At 47.2% G+C, this 21,451-nt stretch overlaps 1 non-coding gene and 1 pseudogene across 1 annotated transcript; one reads left to right on the top strand and one right to left on the bottom strand.

Moving 5' to 3' along the window:
• Positions 1 to 20,247: 20,247 nt before the first annotated feature.
• On the bottom strand, positions 20,248 to 20,451 carry LOC141174652 (U2 spliceosomal RNA; annotated as a pseudogene).
• Positions 20,452 to 21,012: 561 nt separating this feature from the next.
• LOC141174659 (U2 spliceosomal RNA) lies at positions 21,013 to 21,194 on the top strand. The gene has a single exon (XR_012252938.1). It is a non-coding gene; the product is annotated as a U2 spliceosomal RNA (small nuclear RNA).
• Positions 21,195 to 21,451: the final 257 nt, after the last annotated feature.

Below are 21,451 nucleotides of genomic sequence, written 5' to 3'. Positions count from 1 at the left end.
TAAAATGGCCCGTCAGACTTATACTGCAGAAGAGGTGTATGCCCTGCTGTGTTCTGATAGTGATGACAGTGCAATCTCAGATGGAGATATGGATTTTGAGGGCTTTAGTAGCGGTGACACTGAGAGCTCAGAAATGAGCAGTGATTCTGGTCCATCCTCAAGCCCAAGGACCAGTACAGCAATAGGGGCAAATAGCGCTACTGGAGAAACGTCTCCAAATCAGGGAACATTGCCCAGTACAAGCGCTGTCCCTGCTACTAGTGAATTGGCGCACGCCAGTGTACAATGGGCTTTGCCACATGATCTAGCATTTCCCAGATGGGAGGCTTCGGATTCGGCTGCTCCATTCAGCCCTGATTTCAACGCCATTCCTGGTATAAATGTGGAGGTGGAAGATTTTGGACCAATTCATTTTTTTAATTTGTTTTTTACAGACAGCTTGCTAGAGCATATTGTCGTGCAAACAAATTTATATGCATCCCAATTCATAAGCCAGAATCCCCGATCTTACTATGCTAGGGCAAATTTATGGACACCAACTAATGTCCCGGAAATAAAAAAAATTTTAGGACTTACATTTGTTATGGGGCTTGTTAAAAAACAGAGCATTCGATCCTACTGGTCCAACCACCCTGTTCAAGCCACCCCTATGTTTTCAGTCGTTCTGCCTAGGACCTGTTATGAAATGCTCATGCGGTTTTGGCATTTTAACGACAATAGTCAATGCCTGCCCAGAAATGCCCCAGAACATGACAGGTTATATAAAATTAGACCCATCATTGAAAATTTGTCAGAAAAATTCTTAAGGCTCTTCACCCCAACACAAAATATTTCTATAGATGAGTCCCTTGTAAAATTCAAAGGAAGACTGCACCTCAAGCAATTTATCCCATCTAAAAGGGCAAGGTTTGGAATAAAGATCTATAAAATGTGCGAAAGTTCAGGCGGATACACATCCGCTTTTCGCATATACGAGGGGAAAGATAGCCAACTAAACCCACCAGGATGCCCTACTTATCTAGGGACATCTGGAAAAATTGTTTGGGAGCTGATAAGTCCATTTTTTCAAAAAGGCTACAATCTATATGTGGACAATTATTACACCAGCATACCCCTATTTAAAAGTCTGGTTGAACACAACATCGGGGCTTGTGGGACCATTCGTAAAAACCGTCAGGGGTTTCCACAGCCATTGGTCAACCAAAAGTTCCAAAAGGGGCAGTCAGGGGCTGTACGCAACGGAGAGCTGCTTGCCCTGAAATATAGGGATAAGAGGGATATTTTTGTCCTCAGCTCGATCCACACAGATGCCACAAGGGCCATTGTAGAACTAGGATCCACCACTCCGAAGCAAAAACCTGTGTCAGTCATTGACGACCACAAACACATGGGGGGTGTGGACCTTGCAGACCAGGTTCTACAGACATACCAGGTATCAAGAAAGTCCTATACCTGGTATAAAAAGTTGGTTATTTATTTGTTTCAGGTGGCCACATACAATTCTTTTGTGTTGTACAAAAAAGCAGGAAATTCAGATCCTTTTCTTGATTATCAAGAAAAGGTAATTGAAAATCTTGTCTTTCAAAGTGTTAGCCCCGCTCATCCATTAGAATCTGAGGATGTGAAAAGACTCACTGAGCGACATTTTATTGCACTTATTCCAGCAACGGAAACAAGAAGGAACCCCCAGAAAAGATGTCGTGTATGTACTAAGAGAGGAATGAGGCGTGATACCCGCTACTATTGCCCACAATGCCCATCATTGCCAGCCTTATGCGTCACTGGCTGCTTTAAAATCTTCCACACAGAACCACGTTTTTAAACTGTAAAAATGTATCCCAATTTGTCATTCAAACATTTGGTTAATTTAGTGAATGACACATTCGAGTAGAGCTCACTTAATTTCCAGGGGGGGTTCTCCAGAATCTAAACCTTCCATTGCGTGCTTGTTTCTGGAAATCATCCATTGAGTTAAAATGGTCACTAAACCCATAGATGAATTCCCAGAGGGGTGTCATTTCCAAAATGGGGTCACTTGTTGGGGGTTTCCTCTGTTTAGGCACCTCAGGGGCTCTCCAAATGCAACATGGCGTCCGCTATCGATTCCAGCCAAATTTCCATTCCAAAAGTCAAATGGCGCTCCTTACCTTCCGAGCCATGCCGTGCGCCCAAACAGTGGTTTTGCACCACATATGGGGTATCAGCGTGCTTAGGAGAAATTGCACAACACATTTTGGGGTCCATTTTTTCTGGCTGCCCTTGTGAAAATTAAAAATTTGAGGCTAAAGTAGCAGTTTTGTGTTAAAAATGTGTTTTTTTATTTTCACACTTCAACATTATAAAATTCTGTGAAGCCCCTGGGGGTTCAAGGTGCTCACCACACATCTAGATAAGTTCCTTGAGGGGTCTAGTTTCCAAAATGGGGTCACTTGTTGGGGGTTTCCACTGTTTAGGCACCTCAGGGGCTCTCCAAATGCAACATGGCGTCCGCTATCGATTCCAGTCAAATTTCAATTCCAAAAGTCAAATGGCGCTCCTTACCTTCCAAGCCATGCCGTGCGCGCAAACAGTGGCTTTGCACCACATATGGGGTATCAGCGTGCTCAGGAGAAATTGCACAACATATTTTGGGGTCCATTTTTTCTGGCTGCCCTTGTGAAAATTAAAAATTTGAGGCTAAAGTAGCAGTTTTGTGTTAAAAATGTGTTTTTTTATTTTCACACTTCAACATTATAAAATTCTGTGAAGCCCCTGGGGGTCCAAGGTGCTCACCACACATCTAGATAAGTTCCTTGAGGGGTCTAGTTTCCAAAATGGGGTCACTTGTTGGGGGTTTCCACTGTTTAGGCACCTCAGGGGCTCTCCAAATGCAACATGGCGTCCGCTATCGATTCCAGTCAAATTTCCATTCCAAAAGTCAAATGGCGCTCCTTACCTTCCAAGCCATGCCGTGCGCCCAAACAGTGGCTTTGCACCACATATGGGGTATCAGCGTGCTCAGGAGAAATTGCACAACACATTTTGGGGTCCATTTTTTCTGGCTGCCCTTGTGAAAATTAAAAATTTGAGGTTAAAGTAGCAGTTTTGTGAAAAAAAGTTAAATGTTCATTGTTTTCTTCCACATTCCAAAAATTCCTGTGAAGCACCTGAAGGGTTAATAAACTTCTTGAATGTGGTTTTGAGCACCTTGAGGGGTGAAGTTTTTAGAATGGTATCACTTTTGGGAATTTTCTGTCATAAAGGCCCCTCAAAGTCACTTCAAATAAGATGTGGTCCCTAAAAAAATGTTTTTGTAAATTTTGTTGTAAAAATGAGAAATCGCTGGTTAACTTTTAACCCTTATAGCTTCCTAACAAAAAAAAATTTTGGTTCCAAAATTGTGCTGATGTGAAGTAGACATGTGGGAAATATTATTTATTAACTATTTTGTGTGACATATCTCTCTGATTTAAGGGCATAAAAATTCAAAGTTTGAAAATTGCAAAATTTTCAACATTTTCGCCAAATTTCCACTTTTTTCACAAATAAACGCAAGTGATATCAAAGAAATTTTACCACTATCATGAAGTACAATATGTCACGAAAAAACAGTCTCAGAATCAGGGGGATCCGTTGAAGCGTCCCAGAGTAATTACCTCATAAAGTGACAGTGGTCAGAATTGAAAAAATTGGCCCAGTCACGAAGGCAAAAACAGGCTCTGGCGCGAAGTGGTTAATGCTTCTTAAGGTTGGGGGGTGGAGAATTGTCTTTCTCCAATGTTTGTCTGGTTTTTGTTTTTTTTGTTTTATTTTTACCTTTGTGAAAATCTTTATAAAAATTTATAAAAAACATTTGATTTAAAAAAAATCATCCCCAACCATAAAATAAATCTTCCCCCAGTCATACAATAAATTTCCCCCATAGTAAATTTCCACACGGCCATACCATAAATCACCCCCCATAGTAAATCTCCTCCCCATAGTAAATCTCCCCCCAGCATACCATAAATCTCCCCCTATAGTAAATCCCCCCCCCACAGTAAAATAAATCTCCCCCATAGTAAATATCCCCCCAGCCATACCATAAATCACCCCCCACAATAAATCTTCCCCTCCATGACATCTTCGATGTCTTCAGCCATGAAGCACAGAGCAGTCACCACCAATGGCCGCTTCTGGTGAGTGACGTCAGCAGCGTGATCACATGAGCTGATCACTCTGCTGGAGTTTCTCTGACCCGGAAATCAGAGTTTCAATTGTACTCACATCTGAAAGACACAAATACAATTGGACACTGGGAGCCGGCGTGCTACAGCTTCTCTGAGCTGGCTGGCGCATTGCTTTAATGTAATCTATCTATCTGTTTATCTATCTATGTATCTAATCTATCCCTTCCTTTGTGATGGACAGTCAGACAAGGATTTTGCTGCTTGCTGCAGGTGTGATAAGATGCAGATGTAACAATGTATTTGATATTTGCTACATTTTTGCACACACACCATCTAGCCAACTCCCTTGTTGCCAGCTGCTACTGTTCCAATTAAGCTGACCAATGAGATCCAGTAGGTGCTGCTGAGAACCATGCGTTTATTTCAGGTGTTTTTGGGCTCTATCATGTCACTCGTGAACTGTTGTCTCAATCTGGCGAAGCGCTGACTTTTCAATTTTCTGTTTTCAATTTTGACAAAAGAAAAACGCACAAGATTGATGTGTAGGGTGCTTGTAAACTGCCGCCTATGTCTGCCTGTCTGAGTAACCTAGTGTAATTCAGCCAGCCAGGCAGGCAGCTGGTAGTGGTTGGAATGTAGGAATGGAACACTCCGCGTGTCACAATGAGCCCGTAGCCTTTATCTGGCTGCCTCCCAAGAGCCATCTTAGTTTTCAGAAGAATCTGCAGGAAAGTGAGGAACAGCAGCGCTAAAGGAAAGACAGCTGCTCATTTGTTTGTTAATTTGTCCTCCTCCCTCCCCTGGTCTTGAGATGTGTGGGGACAGCATGGGTGGTGGGGGGATGGCACAGGCATGTCAAAATGGGCGGAGGTAATGCGTGGCTTGCAGCTGCAACAAACTGCAGACTGGTGTTTTCTTAGGTTTCTAGTGGTTGACAAGATTTCTTTCTTACGAGACTCTTTGTCCCTATGTCCACAACGGGTGGATGGCACAGGCAAGGGTGCGCTGCTTTAATGTAATGTAATGGAATCTACAGGTACTTCTCACTAAATTAGAATATCATCAAAAAAGTTAATTTATTTCAGTTCTTCAATTCAAAAAGTGAAACTCATATATTATATAGAGTCATTACAAGCAGAGTGATCTATTTCAAGTGTTTATTTCTGTTAATGTTGATGATTATGGCCAATGAAAACACAAAAGTCATTATCTCAGTAAATTAGAATAATTAACAAACACCTGCAAAGGCTTCCAAAGCATTTTAAAAGGTCCCTTAGTCTGTTCCAGTAGGCTTGGGGGAGATTCACAAGGAGTGGACTGCTGCTGGAGTCATTGCTTCAAAAGCCACCACACACAGACATATCCCAGGACATGGGCTACAAGTGTCGCATTCCTTGTGTCAAGCCACTCATGACCAATAGACAACGCCAGAAGCGTCTTACCTGGGCCAAGGAGAAAAAGACCTAGACTGTTGCTCAGTGGTCCAAGGTGTTGTTTTCAGATGAAAGTAAATTTTGCATTTCATTTGGAAATCAAGGTCCCAGAGTCTGGAGGAAGAGTGGAGAGGCCACAATCCAAGCTGCTTGAGGTCTAGTGTGAAGTTTCCACAATCCGTGATGGTTTGGGGAGCCATGTCATCTGATGGTGTAGGTCCACTGTGTTTTATCAAGACCAAAGTCAGCGCAGCCGTCTACCAGGAAATTTTAGAGCACTTCATGCTTCCCTCTGCCGACAAGCTTTTTGGAGATGGAAATTTCATTCTCCAGCAGGACTTGGCCCCTGTCCACACTGCCAAAAGTATCAATACCTGGTTTACAAACAACAGTATCACTGGGTTGATCACTTGATTGGCTCGCCTCACCTTAACCCCATAGAGAATCTATTATAGAGAATCTATTATAGAGAATCTATTATAGAGAATCTATGGGGTATTGTCAAGAGGAAGATGAGAGACACCAGACCCAACAATGCAGACGAGCTGAAGGCTGCTATCAAAGCAACCTGGGCTTCCATAACACCTCAGCAGTGCCACAGGCTGATCACCTCCGTGCCACGCTGCATTGATGCAGTAATTGATGCAAAAGGAGCCCCGACCAAGTATTGAGTGCATTTACTGAACATACATTTCAGTAGGCCAACATTTCAGATTTTAAAAACATTTTTCAAGCTGTTGTTCTAAAGTATTGTAATTTACTGAGATAATGACTTTTGCGTTTTCATTGGCTGTAAGCCATAATCATCAACATTAACAGAAATAAACACTTGATATAGATCACCCTGTTTGTAATGACTCTATATAATACGAGTTTCACTTTTTGTATTGAAAAACTGAAATAAATTAACTTTTTTGATGATATTCTAATTTAGTGAGAAGCACCTCTATCTATCTATTACTTCCTTTTTGATGGACAGTCAGATAAGGATTTTGCTGCTCGCTGCAGGTGTGATTTAAGATGCTAATATAACAATGTATTTGTAAGTACCAGCGGCCTGGCTGGCTGAATTACACCAGGTTGCTCAGACAGGCAGACATAGGCAGCAATTTACAACCACCCTACAAACCAAACTTGTACATTTTTTTGTCATCCGCAGCCAGAAAATGGAAAAGTCAGCACTGCACCAGAATGAGACAACAGTTCATGAGAGAAATTATAGTAGCTAAAAACACCTGAAACAAATGCATGGCTCTCTGCAGCACCTACTGGACCTCATGGGTCAGTTTAATTGGAACAATAGCAGCTGGCAACAAGGGAGCTGGATAGGTGGTGTGTGTGCAACAATGTAGCAAAAAACAAATGCATTATCACACCTGCTGCAAGCAGCAAAATCCTTGTCTGACTGTCCATCAGAAAGGAAGGGGTAGATTAGATCGATAGATACTGTAGATAGATAGATACATTTCATTACATAACATTAAATTAATGCACACACTCAAGATGTGGACGAGGCCTGTATACAGCAGTTTACAAGCTCAGCCGAGATGAGTTTCTTGTCTGATTTGCGCAACTTTTAACCCCTTTCTGACATTGACAGTAATAGTACGTCCCTGTGCTCTGGTACTTATGGACCAAGTAAGTACTATTACGACAAATCTTTAATGCTGTCCCGCAACCGAAGTCGCGGCGATCGCATTAAATTTCCAGCAACATCTTACACCCCAGGGTAGATGGTGTCATCATCCTGAGGGGCGTTGTGGCCCCCCTGCAACCACGATCGCTGTGATTGGCTGTTCAATTCTGAACAGCCAATCACAGCATTTCTCAGTGTTTCAGGCAGTCAGATTGCCTGAAACACTGATGTCCACCCTAGGATCTGTGCTATAAGAGCACCGACCCTAGGCTGGTGCCTGGCAACGCCAGGCCTGGCCCCAGGCCACTCTGATCGATGCGATTGACGATGACATCGAGCGTGACCGTGCTGTGACCGGGCGCTGAACGCCCTTTGACCCACCTTTGACCGCCATGCAAGACCTTATAGTAGCTGAGGATTTGTACAGGCATGCTGTTGATCTCTGCTATGCTGGGCCTTGTGGTGCTACAGAAGCCTGTGACACCACAATCCCTGCTGCTGCCTGCTCCTTCTGCTGCTGCTGAAAGAAGAAGAGAGAAGACATCGGTAAGTAGATCTCTCATCTCTCCTCATCCACCCAATTCCCCCCCCCTCTTTTTAGCCCCTTCCCCTTTCTGCCACCGAGCGCTAATCAGTACTTGATTGCTGATCGGTACTTGATCGCTCGATTTTTTTTTCGTGCATCCTGCAGCGGCCGAGTGCTGATCAATGACAGAAATCACTGATCAATATCCATGCTCGCTGTTTTCCAGGACTTTTTTTTGTCCCTGTCCATTTTTTATCCCCCCACTTTGCACCACCTCCATGCGTGCATCCAGCAGCCGCCAAGCATTGATCAGTGACGCAAATCACTGAACAGCACTTGTGCTTGCTGTTTTACACTTTTTTTCCACAGATTTTTTTTTCTTTTGTAGAGGGCGGTCACGCTGCCCGATGGTGCTGGGCCTTGCAGTGACACCACAATCGCTGCTCCTGCTGTGACAGAAGACATCAGACAGAAAAAAGAACACAGCAGGTTTTTTGATCACTCCTCATCCACCCAATCCCCCTCTCCCCCCATTCCTCCCTTCCCACCACTCATCCTGCCACCTAGTGCTGATCTGTACTTGATTGCTCGACTTTTGGCAGTTTTTTTTTCATGCTTCCTGCAGTGGCTGAGCGCTGATCAGTGACCGCAGATCACTAATCCGCACTCGTGCTCGCTGTTTCACACTTCCCCCCCCCCCCCCTCTTTTGCACCACCTCCGTGCGCACATCCAGCAGCCTCCGAGCGTTAATCAGTGATGCAGTTCACTGATCCGCACTCATGCTCGCTGTTTTACACTCCCCCCTCTTCTGTGCGCACATCCAGCAGCCGCCGAGCATTGATCAGTGACGCAAATCACTGATCAGCACTTGTGCTCGCTGTTTGCACCACCTCCGGTTGTTCCTTTTTTTTATCTTTTTCTTTCAGAAAAAAAAAAGTTTACACCAAGCACACTGACATACACACAACTAAATAAAGTACTGACACACACACAACTAAATAAAGTGGTGACACACACACACCATATACATAAAAAAAAAATGTTACGCTCGTCCCAAACCCGCTATTCAGTGGAGTAGGCATACGCTTTCCTTGCTTCCGACACTGACATTGAGGGAGAGGATTGCACCTTTCTTTATTTTTCTGACTCCTCGTCGCCCTCCTCCTTTTCCTCCTTAGGTGCTGTTAAACCGCCACGCAGACGCCTGAGGACAGAAGATGAACCAGCGCCCCCCATTACTGACCCCATATGGACCTCGCCGCACAAAAATTATTAGCCACTGATTCCTGATTTTGTAGCGGAATCAGGAATCAAGTTTGATACCACCGTCCTCATAGAAACAGACTTTTTCAAAGTCTTTTTCTCTGAGAATTTTGTAGACCTCATGGTGGGCCAAACTAATTTGTATGCTCAGCAATTTTTGGCACAAAACCGCTCATCATTTTCTAACTGGTCTCCTGTAGACGCAGTAGAAATGATGAAGTTTTGGGGCCTGGTCCTTCATATGGGAATCCTGAAAAAGCCAGAAGTTCAGCAATACTGGAGTGTTGACGTTTTGTATAACACTCTAGTGTTCCGAATGGCAATGAACCGGACAAGTTTTGAGGCCATCCACAAGTTCTTGCATTACAACGATAATGCACGGTGTCCTGCACGAGATGACCCCAACTTTGATCGTCTTTTCAAAGTTCGGCCGGTCATCGAGCACTTCAACAGCAAGTATGCTGAAGAGTACGTGCCCCAAAGGGACACCTGGGTGGATGAGTCCCGAATTCATTTTCAGGGGAGGATAGGATTCCGGCAGTACCTGCCTAGTAAGAGGGCCAGGTACGGAATTAAGCTGTATAAACTTTGTGAGAGTACCTCAGGGTACACTCACAAGTTTAAAGTTTATGAACGGAAGGAATGCCGGATTGAACCGTGTGAAGAATGGCACCGGAGAGACACTGCAGAATCCCACCGCTTCCACCACTTGTGAAGAATGGCACTGGAGAGACCCCGCTGAATCCCACCGCTGCCACCACTTGTGAAGGATCCACACCTCGCTACCCGCCTGATGTCACATGTGATACAGGTCTGCCCTTTGCACCAACGTGACGTTCCGCATCCCCTCAGGAACGTGTAAGGTCAGATTGGTACAGTTCTCTACAGACACCCCCTGTCCGCACGGGTACAGGAAGGCACCAGGAGTGAGAAGAGGTGGCCAACTCAGTCACTGATGTGGCACTACACTTGCTCACACCCCTGACAGGCTGAGAGGCTCCTTCCACTGACCCCAGTGAAACAGAACCTTGTTGGCCTGGTAGAGCTGCCACCAGTTTCTATTAGATATAAAGGGACTTATATCGGGCCAGAAACCAGCTCCGGTAGCATGTTCGTTGGACCGAACAACGGACGTGAGGATTCGTGGATCAAGATAAAAGAGCAGCCCATGGTTAAATTATATATTGTTATGATCTGCAACATGTACTAAGGAAAGAAAGGGGAAAGCTGTCCCTACAGAAAGACTAAGCTGAATCCCTACGATGCAGCGGGCTGCCTGTTCCTAGCGAACAGACCCGCCTTAGTCCTTGGCTAGTCTGAACGAAGACCTATAGCATAAGGGGAGGGTCCCTAAAAGAACTAAGGACTGGAACAAAAATGGGACACCTCCTAAACAGAGAAGTTGTTGCAGAACACAAAAAGGTACTAGATGTCCCAGAAGGACCAAGTGAACTGACAGAGATAGGCACTAAAATACCTGGCTAGAGAAACCGTCAAACAACACTGAAGTCCAGCACAGCCAAAAGAGCAGAGCTGGAATATAAAGGCAGATGGTCATGTGACCGCAAAACACAGGATGGAAAAAACAAACAGGACTGTTCTAACATATATTTAATCGCCTTAAGTGCACACTAGACAATACACTACACACATAAGGATTATACATACACAATAATCAGAGATGCAAACACAAGAGTAGTGGTACAAAAGATATAAGCAGTTATTAAGAGTCAGTTACCAGTCAGATGGAAGGCCTGGCTTGCAGGGGATGGGCTGCCACATGGGAAGCTTGTGGGTCCCTCTCTTTTTTCTGTGACTTCCCTCACACAATGCGTCATCGCGACCTCCCCAGAGAAAAAGCACTGGGCTAGGGCAGCAGAAGCTTTTAACCTCTCTGGATCACTTCCCTTACCACTCCCTTGCTGGACCTAAATCTCTACCCTTGACCTCCCTCAGGTAAAAACTCCAAAAAACTAAAATGGGTTATATTTCCTTAATGGACGGTTCTAGGGAGCCGGTTCTGGTGGCATCGGATCCAGCCGGGCCCCTGCTACGCGTGGAGACCAAACACAGTGGCCCTATGGTTTTTTGAGGGGCTGTGCCGGGTATCTCTCCAACACTACTCAGTAGACAGGGCTGGAAGCCAGGGTGACATTCCCCATTTTCTTGGGATATTGAAAATCTAGGTTATGAATAACTAGGACATACAGTATTCCCATAACTCGGTATTGAATTATAATTGTCTGACACAAAGGGAAGGCCGCATGGCTTGGATCTCCAGGGGGGTCTTCCTGTAGCAGCTCCTTGGCCGGGAGCTGCTGTGAGATATTTGTCACTCACTGTCTCTCTGCCTCCTCCCTTCTTCTTAGCTGCAGAAGTGTCCGGTTACAGCTGTAAACTGTAGACCTTTATAATCCCCTGCCAAACAGGATACAGTGATTGGCATGGGATTATCTCTTCAATATTCTTCACATATTCGTCACAAACCCCCTGAATGCCCCCTGTCCTGGGAGAGAGTGGGAAAATTGTGTGGGATTTGTAACATCCCTGGCGGCGAGCTTACCTGTCAGTCCAGCCTACAAACCTTGCTCCAGTTCATGCTGTGTGCATGTCTCTTGTCTGATTGCTTATGGCGGCGGCCCGGTTACTTCCTGATTCTTATAGCTGCTGTGGGCGCGCTCCTAATGCGTCCCCAGCCTATTGCTGTGAGTCACTGGATATTTAAACCCCCTCCACCTAGAAGGAGGTGCCTGAGCAACACCTTCACTCAGTTTGTCTTTGCAACTGTATTGCCAGGTCCTGTCCTGTATCTAATCTGTTTCTGCCACTCTGGGGGCTGCATACCCAGACCTGTTATCTGTGACTTCTAGTCTGTTGTGTCCACTCGCTACTTCATAGGAAGTATCTTGTGTGTATCTGGTTCTGCTTGTCCCTTTTCCCTTCCTCAGTATCTTCCTCCTGTGTTTTCCAGTCTGTTCCATGTGAACAGAGTCCTGTCCTCTCTGCCTTGTCCACCGCACCTGCGGTTTCGCTCCGCTCTGTCTTGCCCACCGCTCCGGCGGTTTCTCTCTGCTCTGACTTGCCCACCGCTCCGGTGGCTTCCCTCTGCTCTGCCTTACCCACCGCTCCGACTGTTTCTCTCTGCTCTGACTTGCTCACCACTCCGGCGGCTTCCCTCTGCTCTGCCTTACCCACCGCTCTGGCGGCTTCTCTCTGCTCTGACTTGCTCACCACTCCGGTGGCTTCCCTCTGCTCTGCCTTACCCACCGCTCCGGCGGTTTCTCTCTGCTCTGACTTGCTCACCACTCCGACGGCTTCCCTCTGCTCTGCCTTACCCACCGCTCTGGCGGCTTCTCTCTGCTCTGACTTGCCCACCCCTCCGGTGGCTTCTCTCTGCTCTGCCTTACCCACCACTCCGGCGGTTTCTCTCTGCTCTGACTTGCTCACCACTCCGGCGGCTTCCCTCTGCTCTGCCTTACCCACCGCTCTGGCGGCTTCTCTCTGCTCTGACTTGCCCACCCCTCCGGCGGCTTCTCTCTGCTCTGCCTTGCCCACCGCTCCGGCGGCTTCTCTCTGCTCTGCCTTGCCCACCGCTCCGGCGGTTCCGCTCTGCTCTGCCTTGTCCACCGCACCTGTAGTTTCTCTCTGCTCTGCCTTGTCCACCGCTCCGGCGGTTCCGCTCTCCCTTGCCCACCGCACCTGCGGTTTTCGCTCCGCTCTGCTTGCTCACCGCTCCAGCAGTTCCTCTCTGCTCTGCCTTGTCCTCCGCTCCAGCGGTTTCCCTTTACTCTGCTTGTCTACCGCATCTGCGGCTCTGTACCTGTCTCCCAGTCTGTACTGGACCCTATCCAGCCTGCTAGTACCTCCCTGTCTGCACTCCAGCCGTGCTTGCCAGTATTTCCCTGTCTGCATACCAGCCGTGCTTGCCAGTGCCCACCTGTCTGCATACCAGCCGTGCTTGCCAGTGCCCACCTGTCTGCATACCAGCCGTGCTTGCCAGTACCCACCTGTCTGCATACCAGCCATACTTGCCAATACCCACCTGCCTGTGTGCCAGTCTAACCTGCCTGTTCCTGCATTCCCCGCTGTGGGTCAACAACTGTGACCGGGGTCTGACCTGGAGTCGCACCTGGTCCCTCTGCTCGGCACCTCCTTGGTCCACGGAGTCGACTAAGCCGCCGTGCGACCTTGGTCGGATTGGGTTGATACTTAGTTATGCCCCTCCAGGCACTCCTCGGTTCATGGTACAGTGGGATCACTAATCACGCTCACGCCAGTCAGTCTGGGCGCGAGCGTAACAGTTTGCTCAGGCCATGGTTCCCGTTGAGCCCCACGGCCTTTCGCTCTCAGAGACATTTTGAATCCTTGTCTGGCGAATACGTGCACCAAGAATTTTTTTTTTCTCAAGCTATGGCCCAGGCGATTTGCGCACCAGCCCAAATGGATCTATTAGCACTCGTTCCTGCGGATCCACCACGGTACTATGGGGATCCAAAACGAAGCCGTGCATTTGTGGAGGAATGCATGCTGCATTTCAAGTTCTATGCTCACTATTTTCCTACTGATCGGGTTAAAGTAGCATTCATGATGTCCTACCTAGCGGGTGATGCCTTGAAATGGATCACCCCCCTATGGGAAGCATGGGATCCTATCATCTTTGACCTGCAGGCCTTCCTGGTGGCCTTTCTAATGGTCTTCGATGACCCTAATCCTGATGCCTCTGCTAAAGCTTCCCATCCCAATATCCCGGAGCAGCCCCGATGGGTAATGTGTGTAGGTAGCCTACCAGTTCTCCAGCCCGAAGAGACTGCTGCTCACCCAGAATCCACACAGGATGACTATGCGCCACAGAATACTTCTCTTCCCAATCTCAAGAGGCAGTCCAGACGTGCAAGGCGTAGAGGTAAACCCTCACGCCAGGTTCTATCCTCCCAAAGACCTCCTGTTCCCCAGCCTGTAGAGGCAGCTTTCCGCACAGAATCCATGAAGGATGACTATGTTCATCAGGCAAAGCAGAAGCCAGAACTCAGTCACAAAATCAGATTGCGGTCCCGCTGCGGTGGTTTGAGACCCCCTGACGGTCTTTGTCCAGCGAAGGTTGGAGAATCCCAAGACATTAGTCCTGTAGGAGAGACTGCCCTTGGTGTTAGTGTTTCCTCTCCACAGATGACCATGACTGTCTCCGTGGCAAGTGAAGGCCTCGGATTAACCGGAAGTTTCGGGCTTAAAGCCTTGAAGAGTCGGTGTCTGATTCCCGTCCGACAACTCTAGAAGCCAGTTTGGGCATTGTCAGCAAAAGGACGAGCCCTACTCAGAAACAGTCAAAATATGTCTGTACAAATTAAGCTCCAGATTGGAGCATTACACATGAAGAAGTTCACACTCCAGGTGCTGACTGGCTTACCCACAGGTCGTCCAGAGCCGAGAGATCTAGTGCCCACTCAGGTCTGGAGATCCTGTATGGTGTATCCTCGGGGACTGCTAAGGTACAAGGGGTGTTCAGTCCCCACATCTTCAGGACAGTCAGCAGTTTCTTCTTCTTCTTCACCAGATCTGCTAGTCACTGACTTGCTGTGCGCTGAAGTCTCCGAAGGAAGAGAAGCGGAGGCGTTGTCCCCACACAGTCTCGATGATTGTACCAATGATCTGGCTTCAGGTACCGTCCCGCCTTACAGACATGTCATCTCTGAAACCAGTCTGAAGATGGTCCTAAAGCAAGGACCCTCCGTCTCTAATAAATCTGGTCCTACGTCCATCAAGGCGGTGTTTACCCCCGAGTCTCTGCACCCCTCCAGCCAGGCGGAGGACCTCCAGTTGTCTCCTGAATCCTCCGGGGTGCTACCTGATAACAAAGGGAGAGAGACTTTCCTACACCCAGTACCTGGTACTTCACCCACTTCATCCAGTAAGCTTGGCAAAGTGTACATCGAAGCAGTGATTACCCCCGAGTCTCTGCACCCCTCCAACCAGGCGGAGGACCTCCAGTTGTCTCCTGAATTCCTCGGAGTGCTACCTGTTAAACGGAGAGAGACTTTCCTACACCCGGTACTTGGTACGCTGCCCACTTCATCCAGTAAGCTTGGCAAAATGTACTTCGAAGCAGTGATTACCCCCGAGTCTCTGCACCCCTCCAACCAGGCGGAGGTACTCCAGTTGTCTCCTGAATTTCCCGGGGTGCTACCTGATAAACGGAGAGAGACTTTCCTACACCCGGTACCTGGTACGCCGCCCACTTCATCCAGTGAGCTTGGCAAAGTGTACGTCAAGGCGGTGGTTACCCCAGAGTCTCTGCACCCCTCCAACCAGGCGGAGGACCTCCAGTTGTCTCCTGAACCCACCAGGGTGCTACCTGATAACAAATGGAGAGAGACTTTTCTGTGTGCTGTTCCTGGTACTTCACCCACTTCATCTGTTGCTGAGGATGGCTTGATAGGAGGAAGCATCCTAGTCACCAAGATGATGAGACCAGTTTCGTTTCCTCTAATGGACAGAAGAGGTAATCCTCTTGAAGAGAAGGATTGGCCTCCAAATTCTCTGCAGAAGACCCTTGCTGGCTTGAAGAAGAGGGGGCGTAAAGGGGGGGTACTGTAACATCCCTGGCGGAGGGCTTGCATAGTGCACCACCTCCCACTATGCAAGACCGCAATCTTACCTGTCAGTCCAGCCTACAAACCTTGCTCCAGTTCATGCTGTGTGTATGTCTCTTGTCTGATTCCTTAGGGCGGCGGCTCGGTTACTTCCTGATTCTTATAGCTGCTGTGGGCGCGCTCCTAATGCGTCCCCAGCCTATTGCTGTGAGTCACTGGATATTTAAACCCCCTCCACCCAGAAGGAGGTGCCTGAGCAACACCTTCACTCAGTTTGTCTTTGCAACTGTATTGCCTGGTCCTGTCCTGTATCTAATCTGTTTCCGCCACTCTGGGGGCTGCATACCCAGACCTGTTATCTCTGACTTCTAGTCTGTTTCCGCCACTCTGGGTGCTGCATACCCAGACCTTTTATCTCTGACTTCTAGTCTGTTTCTGCCACTCTGGGGGCTGTATATCCAGGCCTGTTACCTGTAACTCCTAGTCTGTTTCCGCCACTCTGTGGGGCTGTATACCCAGGCTCGTTCTTGTATCTCATTGCAGTAGCAGTTCCTGTCTGAACTGTATCCTAGCCTGTTACCTGTTTGTCTCTATGTCCGTACCTTCCCTTTTCCTGCAGTATCTGAACCTGCACCTAACTCCAACTCGTTGTCTCTGTACTTCTGTTTGTGAGTTTTGTGTCCACTCGCTACTTCATGGGAAGTACCTTGTGTGTATCTGGTTCTGCTTGTCCCTTTTCCCTTCCTCCTGTGTTCTAGCCATCTTCCTGTATTTTCCAGTCTGTTCCATGTGAACAGAGCCCTGTCCTCTCTGCCTTGTCCACCGCACCTGCGGTTTTGCTCCACTCTGCCTTACCCACTGCTCCGGCGGCTTCTCTCTGCTCTGACTTGCCCACCGCTCCGGCAGCTTCTCTCTGCTCTGCATTGCTCACCGCACCAGCGGTTTCTCTCTGCTCTGACTTGGCCACCTCTCTGGCGGCTTCTCTCTGCTCTGCCTTTCCCACCGCTATGGCGGCTTCTCTCTGCTCTGCCTTGCCCACCGCTCCGGCGGTTCCGCTCTGCTCTGCCTTGTCCACTGCACCGGCGGCTTCTCTCTGCTCTGCCTTGCCCACCGCTCCAGAGGCTTCTCTCTGCTCTGACTCGCCCACCGCTCCGGTGGTTCCGCTCTGCTCTGCCTTGTCCATTGCACCTGCGGTTCCTCTCTGCTCTGCCTTGTCCTCCGCTCCGGCGGTTTCGCTTTACTCTGCTTGTTTACCGCATCTGCGGCTCTGTACCTGTCTTCCAGTCTGTACTGGACCCTATCCAGCCTGCGCGCCAACCTGCTAGTACCTCCCTGTCTGCACTCCAGCCCTGCTTGCCAGTATCTCCCTGTCTGCATACCAGCCGTGCTTGCCAGTGCCCACCTGTCTGCACACCAGCCGTGCTTGCCAGTGCCCACCTTTCTGCATACCAGCCGTACTTGCCAGTACCCACCTGTCTGCATACCAGCCGTACTTGCCAATACCCACCTGCCTGTATGCCAGTCTAACCTGCCTGTTCCTGTATTCCCCGGTGTGGGTCAACAACTGTGACCGGGGTCTGACCTGTAGTCGCACCTGGTCCCTCTGCTCGGTTCCTCATTGGTCCACGGAGTCGACTAAGCCGCCGTGCGACCTTGGTCAGATTGGGTTGATAGTTAGTTACGCCCCTCCAGGCACTCCTCGGTTCATGGTACAGTGGGATCACTAATCACGCTCACGCTAGTCAGTCCGGGCGCGAGCGTAACAGGATTTGGTGCACCGACGGCTGGATCAAGGTTATCACCTCTACGTAGGTAACTTTTATACCAGCATCCCACTCTTCAAGTCCCTCTCTGCGTGAGGTACTGCAGCCTTCCGTACTGTCCGCAAAAATCAGAGAGGCCTCCCAAAGATGCTAATTGGGTAGATGCTCAGAAGGGGTAAGAGCAGAGCCCTATGTAGCGATCACCTGCTGGTGGTCAAGTACAAGGACAAGAGGGATGTCCTTCTTTTAACCACCATACAAGGTGATGGCAGCACCCCCAGCACTGTACGAGGTTCCTCTACACAGGTCGTCAAACCAGACTGTGTACTAGGTACAACAAGTACATGGGCGGAGTTGATCTCTCTGATCAAGTCCTCCAGCCGTACAGTGTTTTGAGAAAGGCCAAGGTGTAGTACAAGAATCTGGCTGTGCACATCGTACAGATGGAAATGCACAACGCTTTCCTTCGATCAGTATGTGCAGGCCAGACTTCTACGTCGTATCTTCAGTTCCAGGAGGTAGTGATCAAGGCCCTGATATTTGGCAGTGGTGACGGAGCGGGCCCCAGTATTTGTGGTACGGAAGGACCTCGAATTGTACCAGGCCAGCATTTCCTAGGGGAGGTCCCTCAAACAGGAAAAAAAGGTAAGTCACAAAAGAGGTGCCGAGTGTGTTACCGAAGGGGGATATGTCGCCAGGGCACCATTTATCAATGCGACACCTGCCCTGACAAACCTGGCCTGTGCATGAAAGAATGCTTCAGAAGGTACCACACTTCCATGGACTACTAAATTCATTTTTGACTTACACAACTGACATATGACAACCTGACGAACACTATACAACTGCCATATGACAACCTGATGAACGCTACACAACTGACGTATGACATTACATTATTAAATTCACATATCAGGAATCAGTAGATCAGTTTCAAAAAGGGGGCTCTTGTTGGGCGTTTCCACTGTTTAGGCACATCAGGGGCTCTGAAAACGTGACCTGACGTTCACAGACCATTCCATCAAGGTCTGCATTGCAAAATGTAACTCCTTCCCTTCCGAGCCCTGATGTGCGTCCAAACCGTAGTTTTCTCCCACACATGGGGTATCAGTGTACTCAAGAGAAATTGCACAACAGATTTTGAGGTTCACTTTCTCCTCTTACCTTTTGCTAATATCCACCATTTACCTGAAAAATATTTCCTCTAAGGTTATGATTGACCTATTTTTTATAAATAGGAATACTATTAGTATAAGTTTCCTATTTTCCTTCATTTTTTGTACTTCCTGGTACTTCTTGTATTCATGCATGCACCTTGTACTTTGGGCCTTTTAATAATTATTTAATAAAGGTTAAATTTTATCCCTATGCTACTTATTAATATAAACTAATTGGGTACCACTTTAGCTATTTCTACCACTAAACAATAACATACAAAACAGTCCCAGCAAATACCCAAGATGGTGCAAATTACAGAGTCCCACCCTGACTCGCCGGGATTAGAGCAGCTGCGATTTCGGTGCTTCCAGGGCCGACTACCTTACCAGTTGCACCCCGCTTTTGACAGGCACCCACAGAGATGAGGTAACAAGCTTAGGAAACTAACTGAGAGCAGTTAGGTATGTGGCCTGATTGTCCCAACCTGTATTTCTTCAAAACGTCTCTGAGGGTAAAGCAATGGTCAATGGAGCAGATCTGCGTTCTTTCAGCTGACATCCTGTAGAGTCACTTGGAACAGTGGCAGAGATCCCTTTATATAGGTCACAACTGACCTTCAAACCATCATCCACAGGACAAGATAGTAACTCGCTTTTCTCAAGTATCCACAGTTCATCCCCCAATGTTGACTTGCAAACATAGAAGGAAAAACTATAAATACCCAAACAATGCAAGTCAACAAACTGCATGGCCTGGTACAATACATAATAAGCATATTAGCAAACATCATTGTTCAGTGACCCTGCGTCCCTGTCTTGCAAAGATAACAGTACAATAAACCTTAGGAGTTGATAAAAGAGGTAAATAACAGCCATTCATCAATTAACAAATATCAACTCAACCTACAAGAAAAGTCAACATTCAGACTCATGACAAAACTCCATGTGTCTCTTGACCAACCGAAGAATGAAACACACAAATTCAATATCTGGCAACAAAGGAGTTGGCTAGGTGGTGTGTGTGCAACAATGTACCAAAAAACAAATTCATTGTTACATCCACATCTTATCACACCTGCAGCAAGCAGCAAAATCCTTGTCTGACTGTCCATCAAAAAGGAAAGAATAAATAGCTAGATAGACAGATGATAGATAGTGTGACAAAGTCATTGGCAAAGTACTTAAGGGGAAATATGTTTCACTGAGGCTATTAGCTAAGTTGATGTGAAACCTTGAAGTTTTCTCCAGAATGTTATGTGCTGAGGGGTTAATCAGACATTTTTAAAGGGCTAGGTTTTTATGTGAACAGCTGTAGAGCGGGTGGGAGGCTGTTCATCATATCTCCACCCCAGGGTGTGGCCTGGGCTATAAATAGCAAGCCTTTTGAATCATTCGGTGTTCGGTAGAGTTAGAGAGAGGAACTCCAGTGCTTTGTGTCCAGACAAGGAAAAGCTGAACCGTTTGTTTTGCTAAACTCTGAGTGGGCAGATCCCCGCTACCGCAAGAACTATGCTTTGTGCTACCACTTTGTTTTGTTTTCCTGTTTTTGCTCAAATTGCTGTGTTTATTTTGACTTCACCACGGTTTATGCTACCTGTATAATATACCTGGGAAGAATTTAAAGAGACATTATTCTCGTGTATACCTCCGTGTGCTGTCGAGTGAGCCGATCTACCGCAATAGATAGAAAGATGGATAACATTAAAGCAATGCACACACTCAAAATGTATCAGAGTTAGTCAAGCTCAGCCAAGATAAGTTTGTTGTCTGGCTTGCACAACTTTTAACCTGTAAAAGCAAGTTGCGGAAAAAAAAGAAGGTACAAAAATTGTAAAAAATCCATTTCGTATATGGTACCCAGATAGGGACCGTATCAGATATGAAACTGATATCAACAGATAATACAATTGATCTTTGACAAAAAGCAGAAAAGCGAAAATGTGAATAGGTTTCGGACTAACAACGCACCCTTGCCAGCGCCATCCACCCGATGTGGACATAAGGACAAAGAGTCCCCTTAGAAAGACATCTTGTCAACCACTAGACACCTAAAAAACATAAGTCTGCAGTTTGTTGCAGCTGCAAGCCACGCATTAACTCCGCCCGTTTGACATACCCGTGCCCTCCCCCCACTACCCATGCTGTTCCCACGCATCTCAAGACCAGGGGAGGGAGGAGGACAAATTAACGAACGAATGAGCAGCTGTCTTTCCTTTAGCATGGCTGTTCTTCACTTACCTGCAGGTTCTTCGAAATACTAAAATGTCTCTTGCGAGGCAGCCAGGTAAAGGCAAGAGGCTCATTGTGACACGGGCAGTGTTCCATTCCTACATTCCAACCACTACCAGCTGCCTGCCTGGCTGGCTGCAACAAACTGCAGACTGATGTTTTTTAGGTGTCTAGTGGTTGACAAGATGTCTTTCTATGGGGAGACTTTGTCCACAATGGGTGAATGGCGCAGGCAAGGGTGCGTTGCTAGGCTGAAACCAATTCAGGTTTTCGCTTTTTGGCCTTTTGCCAAAGATTAATTGTATTATCTGTTGTTTTCAGTTTCATATCTGATGCATCCCCTATCTGGGTACCATATATGAAAAGGATTTAAAAAAAAAAAAAAAAAAAATTCCTTCTGTTTTTTCTGCCGCTTGATTTTACAGGTTAAAAGTTGCGCAAGCCAGACAACAAACTCATCTTGGCTGAGCTTGACTAACTGCTACATCTTGAGTGTGTGCATTGTTTTAATGTTATTTATCTATCTCAGCTATCCCTTCCTTTTTGATGGACAGTCAGACAAGGATTTTGCTGCTTGCTGCAGGTATGATAAGATGCAGATGTAACAATGTATTTGTTTTTTGCACACACACCACCTTGCCAGCTCCCTTGTTGCCAGCTGCTACTGTTCCAAATAAACTGACCCATGAGATATAGTAGGTGCTGCAG

Source organism: Phyllobates terribilis, unplaced genomic scaffold (genome assembly GCF_046119375.1).
Source record: "Phyllobates terribilis strain yellow unplaced genomic scaffold, ASM4611937v1 Scaffold_1__5_contigs__length_1240528914, whole genome shotgun sequence".
NCBI classification, from domain to species: Eukaryota; Metazoa; Chordata; class Amphibia; order Anura; family Dendrobatidae; genus Phyllobates; species Phyllobates terribilis.
The sequence above is the reverse complement of the archived record's forward strand: the minus strand, read 5'-3'. Positions and strand labels throughout refer to the sequence as shown.